A 15,669-nucleotide genomic window follows, 5' to 3' on the forward strand; every position below is an offset into this window, starting at 1 on the left:
ATTATTCCAGGCTGTAACATTTCTATTCTGTAGTAACCTGCTTAGTAAAAATTTGGCATTCTTTTTATATCTTTGGTTTATGTCCCACAATTTCAGCGATCTCTTGATTTTTTTATCAGAGTTGGTATTCACATATAATAATAATAATAATCATATAGTGCAAAATTGTGTCAAAATTGTGTTTATAACACACCATGGTTTATATGTCCCACAATTTCAGTGATCTCTTGATTTTTTATCAGAGTCGGTATTCACATATAATAATAATAATAATCATATAGTGCAAAATTGTGTCAAAATTGTGTTTATAACACACCATGCTGTTTATTTTATATCCTATTAGATTTTCATATTATTTGTAGACATTCTAACGGACATATTATGTATATCCTGTGTTTTGACAAGTATAAAGCGGTTGTTTTATACATTTCTAAAAAAGCAAAGACACGGTATTGTAAATTTTAAAGATTTTAATGTAATAAAATAAATACATCTCAAAGACATTTCAATACTATAAAATTCGTACTGGATGATATAAAAATCACCACATGTACAATTAACATATATCATTACACTTCAAATATGTGTTCTGACCTGTGCCAATTATATAATTTATATCCTAGTCGTGTATTTATTTGTTTTATTTGAGTTTTATAACACACCAGACCCATTTTAGGGGTGTATTATGTATATTCTGTGTTTCTGCACTATTATTTGATACTGGTATGTGGATTACAGCATGATATACAATACCCGCAAGTATGAAGCGGTGTGTTTTTATACGTTTATAAAAAAGCAAAGACACTATATTGTAAAAGTTTAAACGTGTATTTTATTCACAGTGTTTACTAGTCATGTGGATTAGATTTATTTAAATTCACAGGTGGTGTATGTACACATGCATGATTTAGTTTAAAGCCAGGTTTAAGGTACCGTCACACTAGGCGATATCGCCAGCAATCCGTGACGTTGCAGCGACCTGGATGGCGATATCGCTGTATTTGACACGCAGCAGCGATCTGGATCCCGCTGTGAAATTGCTGGTCGCTGCTAGAAGGCCTGCACATTATTTGGTCGCTAGGTCGCCGTGTATCGCCGTGTTTGACAGCAAAAGCGACGATACCAGCGATATTTTACACTGGTAACCAGGGTAAACATCGGGTTACTAAGCGCAGGGCCGCGCTTAGTAACCCGATGTTTACCCTGGTTACCAGCGTAAAAGTTAAAAAAACAAACAGTACATACTCACCTGCGCGTCCCCCAGCCTCTGCTTCCTGACACTAAAGCGCCGGCCCTAAACTGAAAGTGAAAGCAACAGCGGTGACGTCACCGCTGTGCTGTTAGGGCCGGAGCTCAGTCAGCGTCAGGATGCAGAGGCTGGGGGACGCGCAGGTGAGCATGTAGTGTTTGTTTTTTTAACTTTTACGCTGGTAACCAGGGTAAACATCGGGTTACTAAGCGCGGCCCTGCGCTTAGCAACCCGATGTTTACCCTGGTTACCCGGGGACCTCGGCATCGCTGGTCGCTGGAGAGCGGTCTGTGTGACAGCTCTCCAGCGACCACACAGCGACGCTGCAGCGATCGGCATTGCTGTCGCTATCGCTGCAGCGTCGCTTAGTGTGACGGTACCTTTAGTCATGTGGATTAGTAGTCATGTGGATTAGATTTATTTAAATTCACAGGTGGTGTATGTACACATGCATGATTTAGTTTAAAGCCAGGTTTAGTCATGTGGATTAGATTTATTCAAATTCACAGGTGGTGTATGTACACATGCATGATTTAGTTTAAAGCCAGGTTTAGTCATGTGGATTAGATTTATTTAAATTCACAGGAGGGGTGTATGTACACATGCATGATTTAGTTTAAAGCCAGGTTTAGTCAGGTGGATTTAGATTTATTTAAATTCACAGGTGATGTGTATGTACACATGCATGATTTAGTTTAAAAGCATAGGATTCTCATTTTTACACTTTATAACACCAGGGTCATTATATGGGCACATTATGTAAGCTCAGCATGTGGTTATGTTATGTTATCTCATCTAGACAGAGTAGCAGTCTACGCCCACCGAAGCATCAAAAAGCAAGTTTGATGTTGTTATGTTATCTCATCTAAACAGAGTAGCTGTCTACGCCCACCGAAGCATCAAAAAGCAAGTTTGATGACACAAAAATCTCAGAACAGCGGGTTAAGCTTGAAAATTTTGATGACACAAATATAACACAGCAGGCCCACTGTATTGGGCATATTATGTATAGCCTGTGTTTTTGTAGCATTATATGATTCTGTGATTCTCATTTATATGCGTTTTATAACACAGCAGGTTCGCTGTACGGGAATATTATATATATCATGTGTTTTTGACAGGTATAAAGCGGTTGTTTTATACATGACAGGTATATGAATATAAAAAGTAAAAATCATCACATGTACAATTAACATACATCATTACACTTCTTACAAAATAGATAATATACAGTATATAGTTCAGCGATAATGTCAGGAGTTGGACAGGCATTTATCAGTCTTTCATACGTATCACAGAAAGATTTTAGTTTGATCTGTGCGAGTTTGATATGGACGCACAGAGCCCATGTTACAACACCCGCAAGTATGAAGCGGTGTGTTTTTATGTTTATAAAAAGCAAAGACACTATATTGTAAAAGTTTAAACGTGTATTTTATTCACAGTGTTCACTAGTCAGGTGGATTTACATTTATTTAAATTCACAGATGGGGTGTATGTACACATGCATGATTTAGTTTAAAAGCATATAGTTCAGCGATAATGTCAGGAGTTGGACAGGCATTTATCAGTCTTTCATACGTATCACAGAAAGATTTTAGTTTGATCTGTGCGAGTTTGATATGGACGTACTGAGCAGACATGGCAATAAAGATTTTGATGTGTTCATCAGTCCACACAGGGCTCCCTGTGTAAGATGAATGTTCTTCAACACTCTGTTTTTTACTTACGCCGCAATACTGAGCGTTTCTTTAGAGGTAGTACATTGTCAAAATCGCTAGAAGATCCTGCAAGAGCAGAATCTGCAGATCGTACAGCTTGACACACCCGTATATTGAGCGGAACTGTGGGTGACCACATACCCTCGGAGATCTGTTAAATTTCTCTGTTTTCAGAAGTAACTTGTGGAATGCTGACTGTGCTATTGGCCTCCTGAGTTATACAGGGACTAGCGATCTGTGATGCAAATCGCTTTCTTGAAACATTCTTAGATTTTTGATGTGAAATCTTGGGGCTTGGATTCCCGGAGTGTTTGGGTGCCGCGTGGCTTTCCTCACGATCTACAACACAGATGGGCGAAAGAGGAGTTGTTCTCACAGACGCATTAGCTCTTTGTGGTTGATTCTGTGCAGATCCGTAATTACACCGCTGCAAACCTCGTGTTTGAAGATCCGGCGTATCTAAAAGAAAAGATGCAAGTGTCTGTTACTCGTGAAATCGGTGTAGAATTAGAAAAGCTACACGCCGACACTTATCTATGATCCTGCGTAATATTTGAAAACTTAACGGCGACAGTTATCCATGAAATCATTGTAACCATATTTGCATAAATCCAGTATAGAGCAGACCAGATATATACTTACAAGTATGAACCGGGAATTGCACCTCTGCAGCTCCTGGTTTAATACACCTCAACAACTAAATTTACGCCTACTGCATAAATATGTTTATACCAAGCAATACATAGGTAATACGGAATAAGTCATGCTATATTAATTTTACACCACAAATACTGGTTATACCGTAAAACTATAACAGCTATTAACTTGTCATGCTCGCGCCCAGACTGGTTGGCGCGGGCGTGCGGGGGAGTGGCCCCACTGGACCACAGACCAAACCTCCCTGGAAGGGGCGTAACTAAGTAGCTTCCTAGGTGTTCGCTGGAGCCTCTGATGGTGAGGTCAGACTTGTGCAATAGGAAGCTACCAGGTACCACTCCAGGGTGGAGTCTGGTTGTGGCTGCTGATCCCACTGGGGAACGGAACATAGACAAGCAAGCGGGCACGGCTGGCACATAGGCAGGCAGACGGGTACAACAGGAACACTGTCAGGCAGGCGGGCACGGCTGGCTCTCTGGTAGGCAGGCGGGCACGGCTGGCTCTCTGGCAGGACTGGTGGACAAGACTGGTACACTGGAAGAACCGGTAGGGACCGGTCTGCAGGCAGGTATGTAGAACGGGTAAGAACCTGTTCAGACACGAGGACCTAGGAATAAGTAGATAAAGACCGCAAGAGCGGATGCAGAGCGAAAGCACAGGAGCAAGAGACAAGAACAGAAATGCAGGAGGCGGAGCCAAGAGCTGGAGGCGGAGCCAAGTGCAGGAGAAGTAGAACCGCAAGGAGCGGAGCCAGGTAGAACCGCAAGGAGCGGAGCCAGGTAGAACCGCAAGGAGCGGAGCCAGGTAGAACCGCAAGGAGCGGAGCCAGGTAGAACCGCAAGGAGCGGAGCCAGGTAGAACCGCAAGGAGCGGAGCCAGGTAGAACCGCAAGGAGCGGAGCCAGGTAGAACCGCAAGGAGCGGAGCCAGGTAGAACCGCAAGGAGCGGAGCCAGGTAGAACCGCAAGGAGCGGAGCCAGGTAGAACCGCAAGGAGCGGAGCCAGGTAGAACCGCAAGGAGCGGAGAGGAGCTGCGGGAGGGGTCTCTGCAGCAAAGCTGAGCAGAGCCACAAAGAATGTGGAGAGAAGCTGCAGCAAGGGATAACTGCAACAGCAGAAGATAAGCTGAGTAGAAAGGAGCAGAAACGCAGAAGTGAGGAGCAGAGGTAAAGTAACAAAGGTTCAGAGCAGGCTGAGCTGCAGGAGTGCAGAGAATAAGCAGACTGAGAACACAAGGAAAGACACAGCAGGGAAGGAAGCCACAGACAAAGAGACGGAGATAAGACTAAGTACAGACAAGGCAATGGAACAAGACACAAGGACAAAGACACAGGGACCAGGATATTCTGCCTCCTGGAGGGCGGACAACAAGACCAAGAATACAGAGTAGAGCCTCCAGCGAGGGAGTAATATAGAGCAAGGCCAGGCAAACTCAGCAGCTAGACACTAACTGAGCTAACACATTGCACAGGCCCAGAGCACTGGGTGGAGCTGAACTAAATACTGGAGGTCTCCTGGCAATTGGTCAGGAACAGATTGGACAGATGCACCTGATTCCTATAAGAACCAGAGAGTTCAGGCGCCGCCCCTCTATACACAGAACTATGAAGCATGCAGAGAGCAGAGACACAGAACATGGAGCTGGCAAGAAACAGAAACCACATCATGGCCTGGAGCAGTGGGTAAGATAGTGTGAGAAATGCGAGGCCATGCCGTGATGCCAGCAGAGTTGTTACAGTACCCCCCCCTTTACGGCCCCTCTTCTTCAAGCCCGCCAGAATGACTTGTAGAAGAAGGATGGGAGCACACATAGTCCAGGCCAACATGACATCTTCAGGGTAGAAGGCGGCAGGAGGGTCACCAGGTATCTCAGAAAACAAAGTCTTTTGGTACTCAACAGGGTTAGCTTCCACAAAGAGCAGGACCACCTCCTCTAGGTACATAGGTAACAGGGACTTGAATGCTGCCGTCTTAATATCTTCACCAGCCAGACACTTGGAAACTGGAAACCGTCTCATAGGATTCAAATTTTGCCCAACAGGTAGTAGAGAAGCTCCCAGATACTGAACACAGGAAAAGTCACTAGAGATGAGTGTGGAGAGCATCAGCTCCACCGGGTCAGAGAAAAATTGAGATGAACAAACTTCTGTTCTGAAATCTTCACCAGCCGGCCACAAGGACGCAGAAGGTATAAACATAGGAACCATCTTCTGCCCGTTATCCAGAAGAAATCGTCCAAGTGGCGGGGATGTTCCTAGGAACGGAATACAGGTAAAGTCGTTGGAGATGTGTGGAGACATAGTCACCGTTTCCCCATCTTCGGTGACGTCAGCACAACTTGACTCGACGACTTGCAGACCAGCAGAAGAAGATGTCACTGCTGAGTGTCTTTGACGCATGGGAACCAGACACTTCTCAAGACTGGGTAAGTTCAAACGAAGCACCTTACTGCAACTCTTGACCAGAGCGGGTGGTAGAGTCTTTGGCTTAGAATGACCCATGGGCATAACAGACAGCATACGGAAAACAAACTTCTTTGTGTATAAGGCTCCAACTTGGAGCTGTAGTTGTCCTTGCAGGACTAGACTGCTCTTTAGCAGGGTTCGGCCATTATCAGGCAACGCCCACACTGGGTTCTGGAGCTGAAGAACGGAGACCATACACCGACTCCGTATGACAGGCGGCTTAGACACACCAAAGCTCCCAGAAGGCAGAGAAACAGTCATTAACTTAGATGGAGAGGAAGTACTCTCGCCAGGGGCAGCCTCTCCAACTGGCCCGAGGTTTTGGAGCTTAAGATCCCCTGGACAGAGGCCATCCAGGTGTTCCTCACAACAGCAGCGACATTGTATGCCCTTCTTATGGTTGATTTCAGGCTGCTGCTTTGCCAGCCCACTCTCATCAACCTTCTTAGGCTTAACACAGGTTGCTGCTTTAACGGGTAGAGGAACAGGAGGGTCACAGACGGTCATGGCTTGACGTGGGGGTTTCTTCACGGGTTTCGCCCGTCTGGAGCGCCTCTCGGATCTAGATGGGGAAGACTTAACAGGAGCAGCAGGACAAGGCTTGTCAAATACTTTACGGAAGGCCACTAGGAAGGCCCCTAGGTTCATGACAATAGGATCCCCTGCTTCCCAGAGGGGAGTTATCCATATTAGAGCATCTTCGGCCAGGTAGGACATGATGTAACCCACCTTGACCCAGTCAGAGGGAAAACAAGCTGCATTCTGCAGGATGTAGCGTAAGCACTGTTTCAGGAACCCCTGACATTCTTCAGGATTCCCATAGAACCTAGGTGGGTCAGCTGGGTAGTGCTCCTCCTCATAGGCCTGAAGTTGCTTGAAGAGAGCATTAGAGACTATAATTGGGTCAGAGGTCTCTTCAATCTGAACCACCCTTGGTGGAACAAATTTTTCAGGTTGCTCATACGGGCAGGAAAAAAGTTCATCATGATCTGCGAGCGGTAGGACATGGGATACAGCGGAGGCCATGGCCTATGCAAACTGTCATGCTCGCGCCCAGACTGGTTGGCGCGGGCGTGCGGGGGAGTGGCCCCACTGGACCACAGACCAAACCCCCCTGGAAGGGGCGTAACTAAGTAGCTTCCTAGGTGTTCGCTGGAGCCTCTGATGGTGAGGTCAGACTTGTGCAATAGGAAGCTACCAGGTACCACTCCAGGGTGGAGTCTGGTTGTGGCTGCTGATCCCACTGGGGAACGGAACATAGACAAGCAAGCGGGCACGGCTGGCACATAGGCAGGCAGACGGGTACAACAGGAACACTGTCAGGCAGGCGGGCACGGCTGGCTCTCTGGTAGGCAGGCGGGCACGGCTGGCTCTCTGGCAGGACTGGTGGACAAGACTGGTACACTGGAAGAACCGGTAGGGACCGGTCTGCAGGCAGGTATGTAGAACGGGTAAGAACCTGTTCAGACACGAGGACCTAGGAATAAGTAGATAAAGACCGCAAGAGCGGATGCAGAGCGAAAGCACAGGAGCAAGAGACAAGAACAGAAATGCAGGAGGCGGAGCCAAGAGCTGGAGGCGGAGCCAAGTGCAGGAGAAGTAGAACCGCAAGGAGCGGAGCCAGGTAGAACCGCAAGGAGCGGAGCCAGGTAGAACCGCAAGGAGCGGAGCCAGGTAGAACCGCAAGGAGCGGAGCCAGGTAGAACCGCAAGGAGCGGAGCCAGGTAGAACCGCAAGGAGCGGAGCCAGGTAGAACCGCAAGGAGCGGAGCCAGGTAGAACCGCAAGGAGCGGAGCCAGGTAGAACCGCAAGGAGCGGAGCCAGGTAGAACCGCAAGGAGCGGAGCCAGGTAGAACCGCAAGGAGCGGAGCCAGGTAGAACCGCAAGGAGCGGAGCCAGGTAGAACCGCAAGGAGCGGAGCCAGGTAGAACCGCAAGGAGCGGAGAGGAGCTGCGGGAGGGGTCTCTGCAGCAAAGCTGAGCAGAGCCACAAAGAATGTGGAGAGAAGCTGCAGCAAGGGATAACTGCAACAGCAGAAGATAAGCTGAGTAGAAAGGAGCAGAAACGCAGAAGTGAGGAGCAGAGGTAAAGTAACAAAGGTTCAGAGCAGGCTGAGCTGCAGGAGTGCAGAGAATAAGCAGACTGAGAACACAAGGAAAGACACAGCAGGGAAGGAAGCCACAGACAAAGAGACGGAGATAAGACTAAGTACAGACAAGGCAATGGAACAAGACACAAGGACAAAGACACAGGGACCAGGATATTCTGCCTCCTGGAGGGCGGACAACAAGACCAAGAATACAGAGTAGAGCCTCCAGCGAGGGAGTAATATAGAGCAAGGCCAGGCAAACTCAGCAGCTAGACACTAACTGAGCTAACACATTGCACAGGCCCAGAGCACTGGGTGGAGCTGAACTAAATACTGGAGGTCTCCTGGCAATTGGTCAGGAACAGATTGGACAGATGCACCTGATTCCTATAAGAACCAGAGAGTTCAGGCGCCGCCCCTCTATACACAGGACTATGAAGCATGCAGAGAGCAGAGACACAGAACATGGAGCTGGCAAGAAACAGAAACCACATCATGGCCTGGAGCAGTGGGTAAGATAGTGTGAGAAATGCGAGGCCATGCCGTGATGCCAGCAGAGTTGTTACATAACTATTGTATTACACAAATTATGTCATAATAAATATACGGTTAAATTATTAAAACAAATAATGCCGCTAGCCACCAATATAATACTAAATTATTAAAACAGATACACCATAAACAGGGGTTATACCGTAAAACTATATTATACCATGTCAGATGCTTTAATCCTTTGTATGTAAACACGGTCTAAGTGCAATTTCTCATACAGATAGTGACACGCAACCATCGGTCTATATGCCGGAAAACACAAGGAAAAGACGCTGCTCCAAAGGATGCACACCACAGAAAATAAAACAAAGATATATATATGTATAATATAAACAAGGGATTTTTATTGACACACACGGTCTATATGCCGGAAAACTGCTGTGTTCCAGAACCATGTCGAGATCTGGATTCAGACGTTGAGATCATAGATGTCAAGAACACTGTAATTTCGCCGCTACCCGATGCTCCTAAAAGACGTGGAAATTCGTTATGCAGGAGTCTCGAGAATAGAAAAGGTAACGGTTCATTTGAAATACATACGATTCTCACTTTTTGTGTAATAGTTATATTTTATTTACAACTGCTAAACTAGTTGTCAGAAAATTCATTTTGAAAAAGAGAATATCTCCGTCTCCACAAGACAGTTTTTTGTAGAAAATCAATTCGGTGTTAACTAATAGCCATATTTTATTTACATCTGCGAAACTAGCTGTAAGAAAAATTCAGTTTGAAAAAGAGAATATCCCCGTCTCGATGAGTTTGAACAATGCACGGGCCATTAAACCAGGAGCTGCGGAGGTGCAATTCCCGGTTCATACTTGTAAGTATATATCTGGTCTGCTCTATACTAGATTTATGCAAATATGGTTACAATGATTTCATGGATAACTGTCGCCGGTAAGTTTTCAAATATTACGCAGGATCATAGATAAGTGTCGGCGTGTAGCTTTTCCAATTTTACACCGATTTCGCGAGTAACAGACACTTGCATCTTTTCTTTTAGATACGCCGGATCTTCAACCACGAGGTTTGCAGCAGTGTAATTACGGATCTGCACAGAATCAACCACAAAGAGCTAATGCGTCTGTGAGAACAACGCCTCTTTCGCCCATCTGTGTTGTAGATCGTGAGGAAAGCCACGCGGCACCCAAACACTCCGGGAATCCGAGCCCCAAGATTTCACGTCAAAAATCTAAGAATGTTTCAAGAAAGCGATTTGCATCACAGATCGCTAGTCCCTGTATAACTCAGGAGGCCAATAGCACAGTCAGCATTCCACAAGTTACTTCTGAAAACAGAGAAATTTAACAGATCTCCGAGGGTATGTGGTCACCCACAGTTCCGTTCAATATACGGGTGTGTCAAGCTGTACAATCTGCAGATTCTGCTCTTGCAGGATCTTCTAGCGATTTTGACAATGTACTACCTCTAAAGAAACGCTCAGTATCGCGGCGCCGCGTAAGTAAAAAACAGAATGTTGCTGAACATTCATCTTACACAGGGAGCCCTGTGTGGACTGATGAACACATCAAAATCTTTATTGCCATGTCTGCTCAGTACGTCCATATCAAACTCGCACAGATCAAACTAAAATCTTTCTGTGATACGTATGAAAGACTGATAAATGCCTGTCCAACTCCTGACATTATCGCTGAACTATATGCTTTTAAACTAAATCATGCATGTGTACATACACCCCACCTGTGAATTTAAATAAATGTAAATCCACCTGACTAGTGAACACTGTGAATAAAATACACGTTTAAACTTTTACAATATAGTGTCTTTGCTTTTTATAAACGTATAAAAACACACCGCTTCATACTTGCGGGTGTTGTAACATGGGCTCTGTACGTCCATATCAAACTCGCACAGATAAAACTAAAATCTTTCTGTAATACGTATGAAAGACTGATAAATGCCTGTCCAACTCCTGACATTATCGCTGAACTATATACTGTATATTATCTATTTTGTAAGAAGTGTAATGATGTATGTTAATTGTACATGTGATGATTTTTACTTTTTATATTCATATACCTGTCATGTATAAAACAACCGCTTTATACCTGTCAAAAACACATGATATACATAATATTCCCGTACAGCGAACCTGCTGTGTTATAAAATGCATATAAATGAGAATCACAGAATCATATAATGCTACAAAAACACAGGCTATACATAATATGCCCAGTACAGTGGGGCTGCTGTGTTATATTTGTGTCATCAAAATTTTCAAGCTTAACCCGCTGTTCTGAGATTTTTGTGTCATCAAACTTGCTTTTTGATGCTTCGGTGGGCGTAGACAGCTACTCTGTTTAGATGAGATAACATAACAACATCAAACTTGCTTTTTGATGCTTCGGTGGGCGTAGACAGCTACTCTGTTTAGATGAGATAACATAACATAACATAACCACATGCTGAGCTTACATAATGTGCCCATATAATGACCCTGGTGTTATAAAGTGTAAAAATGAGAATCCTATGCTTTTAAACTAAATCATGCATGTGTACATACACACCACCTGTGAATTTAAATAAATCTAAATCCACCTGACTAAACCTGGCTTTAAACTAAATCATGCATGTGTACATACATCCCTCCTGTGAATTTAAATAAATCTTATCCACATGACTAAATCTGGCTTTAAACTAAATCATGCATGTGTACATACACCACCTGTGAATTTAAATAAATCTAATCCACATGACTAAACCTGGCTTTAAACTAAATCATGCATGTGTACATACACCACCTGTGAATTTAAATAAATCTAATCCACATGACTACTAATCCATGGCTTTAAACTAAATCATGCATGTGTACATACACCACCTGTGAATTTAAATAAATCTAATCCACATGACTAGTGAACACTGTGAATAAAATACACGTTTAAACTTTTTACAATGTAGTGTCTTTGCTTTTTTATAAATGTATAAAAACACACCGCTTCATACTTGTGGGTGTTGTATATCATGCTGTAATCCACATACCAGTATCAAATAATAGTGCGGAAACCCAGAATATACATAATATACCCGTAAAATGGGTCTGGTGTGTTATAAAACTCATATAAAACAAATAAATACACGACTAGGATATAAATTATATAATTGGCACACGTCAGAACACATATTTGAAGTGTAATGATATATGTTAATTGTACATGTGGTGATTTTTATATCATCCAGTACGAATTTTATAGTATTGAAATGCCTTTGAGATGTATTTATTTTATTACATTAAAATCTTTAAAATTTACAATACCGTGTCTTTGCTTTTTTAGAAATGTATAAAACAACCGCTTTATACTTGTCAAATCACAGGATATACATAATATGTCCGTTAGAATGTCTACAAATAATATGAAAATCTAATAGAATATAAAATAAACAGCATGGTGTGTTATAAACACAATTTTGACACAATTTTGCACTATGTGATTAGTATTATTATTATATGTGAATACCAACTCTGATAAAAAATCAAGAGATCGCTGAAATTGTGGGACATATAAACCAAAGATATAAAAAGAATGCCGAATTTTTACTAAGCAGGTTACTACAGAATAGAAATGTTACAGCCTGGAATAATAAATAAAAAGAATGGCGTTTTTTTTACTAAACAGGTTACTGCAGAATAAAAATGTCCCGTTGTTCTGACCGGAGTTATCAGATTCAACAAAAATGTATGTGTCAGCTTCACACGGTTAGCTAACTAGAATGTCTACAAATAATATGAAAATCTAATAGAATATAAAATAAACAGCATGGTGTGTTATAAACACAATTTTGACACAATTTTGCACTATGTGATTATTATTATTATTATATGTGAATACCGACTCTGATAAAAAATCAAGAGATCACTGAAATTGTGGGACATATAAACCATGGTGTGTTATAAACACAATTTTGACACAATTTTGCACTATGTGATTAGTATTATTATTATATGTGAATACCAACTCTGATAAAAAATCAAGAGATCGCTGAAATTGTGGGACATATAAACCAAAGATATAAAAAGAATGCCGAATTTTTACTAAGCAGGTTACTACAGAATAGAAATGTTACAGCCTGGAATAATAAATAAAAAGAATGGCGTTTTTTTTACTAAACAGGTTACTGCAGAATAAAAATGTCCCGTTGTTCTGACCGGAGTTATCAGATTCAACAAAAATGTATGTGTCAGCTTCACACGGTTAGCTAACTAGAATGTCTACAAATAATATGAAAATCTAATAGGATATAAAATAAACAGCATGGTGTGTGATAAACACAACAAACTCACAAACAACCCAAACTCACAAGCATCTACAAATAATATGAAAATCTAATAGGATATAAAATAAACACTATCACCCCGGCTGTATGTTATTGTATATCATGCTGTAATCCATATACAATGTATTGTGTCTGATACTTCGCATTGCCGCATCACTCTAACACTGGGCATTATATGAGAATTACACTAGCATACAATATTGAGGTTTAGCTAACATTGCAGGACCCCTCGTCATCTTTTCCATCAATAATGTATGTGTCTTTGTGCACAGTTGTATTGAGATTTAGCTAACATTGCAGAAGCGTATCAGAGGGACAGCTGGCTGCCAGCTTTGCATGGACATTATCTGTACAGGGTGGGGCGTCTCTGTGCTTGTGGCTGTCTATTTTATCTGTTAGCCAGTGTGACTCTGGTTAGCTGGCCACATTGCTGTATCAGTCTAACACTGGACATTATCTGTACAGGGTGGGGCATCTCTGTGCTGGCTTCATTCTAAATGTGTCGTGGTCAGCGGAATTGACAACTAATCTCAGCTACACAGAGAACACTGTGTCATGTCAGACGCTGTTCAGACCAGGTCGTTCGACAGACAGTGGTAACTCCACTTTTGACTACTATTTGCTCATTGGCGTCGGCTAGATTCTATCTAGCTGTTCTGGGGTTAATTTACCTGATCCTCGGATTGGAAGCTGGGCCATGCCCATTGCCTTTAAATAGCTCTCCTGATCATTGGGCATTGCCGATTATAGCTTCTGTCTTGTGCGTTGTTATCTCGGTCTGGAGTGGAGAGCTGGTTGCTGGAGAGTCGTTGCTGGTGGTGTATTTTCCATTGTCTTATTTACTCCTTCCTATATTTGTATTTATTTTGCCCTGCACATTTACAGTGTATTCCTGAGTGTCTGCGGCGTGGTGTATATTTTCCTTTATCCTTGTCTGTGCTAACTGTGGGTATTGGTGAATTACATCTTCACTGGGTGGTGGGTGGAGGTTTTCAGCCTAGGGTTGAAACAGGAGACAGGGCAAGGGTCGAGGCACACCATCAGTGTAAACTCCAGGTAGAGGGTTGATCAGGATTTCCCTAGTCTGAGGGAAATTGCAGGGGCCCGGGTTATTAGCTCTCGCTCACCTAGTCTCCCCGTGACATTATAATCGGCCCCCCCCAAAAAAAGGGGTGTCTTTTTTTTTTGTGTTTGTCATGGATCCCATGACTTCCATAACCCGCCAGTTGGAGGCGCTGTCCCTACAGGTCACTGAGTTGAGGGGGGCAGTACAGTAACAGGGACTAGCAGTATCTAATGTGCAAGCTGGAGCGACAGGAAGAGTTGCTGAGCCTAAATTTCCTTTGCCTGAAAAATTTGCTGGGGAACGCAGTAAATTTGTTTCTTTTCGTGAAGCTTGCAAACTATATTTCCGTATGCGCCCGATCTCCTCGGGTAATGAGGCTTAGCGTGTGGGCCTGGCGTTGTCATTATTAAGCGGGGATCCCCAAGCATGGGCATTTTCTTTGCCATCTGATTCTGCTGCAATTGACTCTGTGCAGAGTTTCTTTTCCTCTCTTGGAAAAATCTACGATGAACCTGACAGAATGGCTCTAGCAGAGTCTAAGTTATGCTCTATTCGCCAGGGGGAGCGAGTTGCAGAGGATTACTGTTCTGAATTTCGTCGCTGGGCGATCGATACACAATGGAATGATCCAGCATTGCGGAGTCAGTTTATACATGGGATTTCTGGAAGGGTTAAAAAAGCCATTCTGATGTACTAGACTCCTACTTCTCTAGATTCCGCTATGAGTCTGGTTGTCCGCATTGATCGCCGTTTGCGTCAGGGGGAGCTTGAGACACCACCTATGGGAGAGGGTTTAGGTTCATGTGAGGTTGCTGCAGGTGAGCCCACGGAGCCTATGCAAATCGCAGGGGTGTCACATGTGAAGCAACCAGTCCCTGAGCTCAGGAAGCAGGGAGCCTGTTTTTACTGTGGTAAAACTGGTCATTTTATTAACATCTGTCCTCTGCTGTCTAAGAAAAACGCAACAGCGGAAAACTTCTAAGCTCAGAGGGTGTGGAGGAGACCAATCTGAGCTTATGTATATCCTCCATGGTGGTTTCTCAATGCATGCTCCCTGCTAAGGTTTTTATCGCTGGCAGTGAGCTGCCAATTACTGTTTTTGTGGATAGTGGTTCAGCCACAAATCTCATTGATGAGGAGTTTGCGCGCACAGCAGGTTTTAGGATTGAAAAACTGTCTCATCCTATCCACGTGGTTACCATCAATGCTGCTCCTCTCTCTCAGGGGGAGATTACTGAATTTGTGGCTGAGGTGAAACTCCACATTGGAGTTCTACATTCTGAGCGGGTTATATGTAAGGTGCTCAGGAATCTTCCTGCTCAGGTGGTTTTGGGTTTTCCTTGGTTGTCTATGCACAACCCGGTAATTGACTGGAAAACTCAGGACATAATTCAGTGGAGCGAGTTTTGTCAGGAGAATTGCCTGGCCACATGTGTTGCTGCGGTGACTTCAAGCGTTCCGGAGTCACTTCTGGATTTTGTGAATGTGTTCTCTGAGAAGGGTTGTTCAGAGTTGCCGCCACATCGTCCCTATGACTGTTCTATCAGGTTTAAACCAGGGGCCAAATTGCCTAAA

This window comes from Ranitomeya variabilis, chromosome 1 (assembly GCF_051348905.1).
Source record: "Ranitomeya variabilis isolate aRanVar5 chromosome 1, aRanVar5.hap1, whole genome shotgun sequence".
NCBI lineage: Eukaryota > Metazoa > Chordata > Amphibia > Anura > Dendrobatidae > Ranitomeya > Ranitomeya variabilis.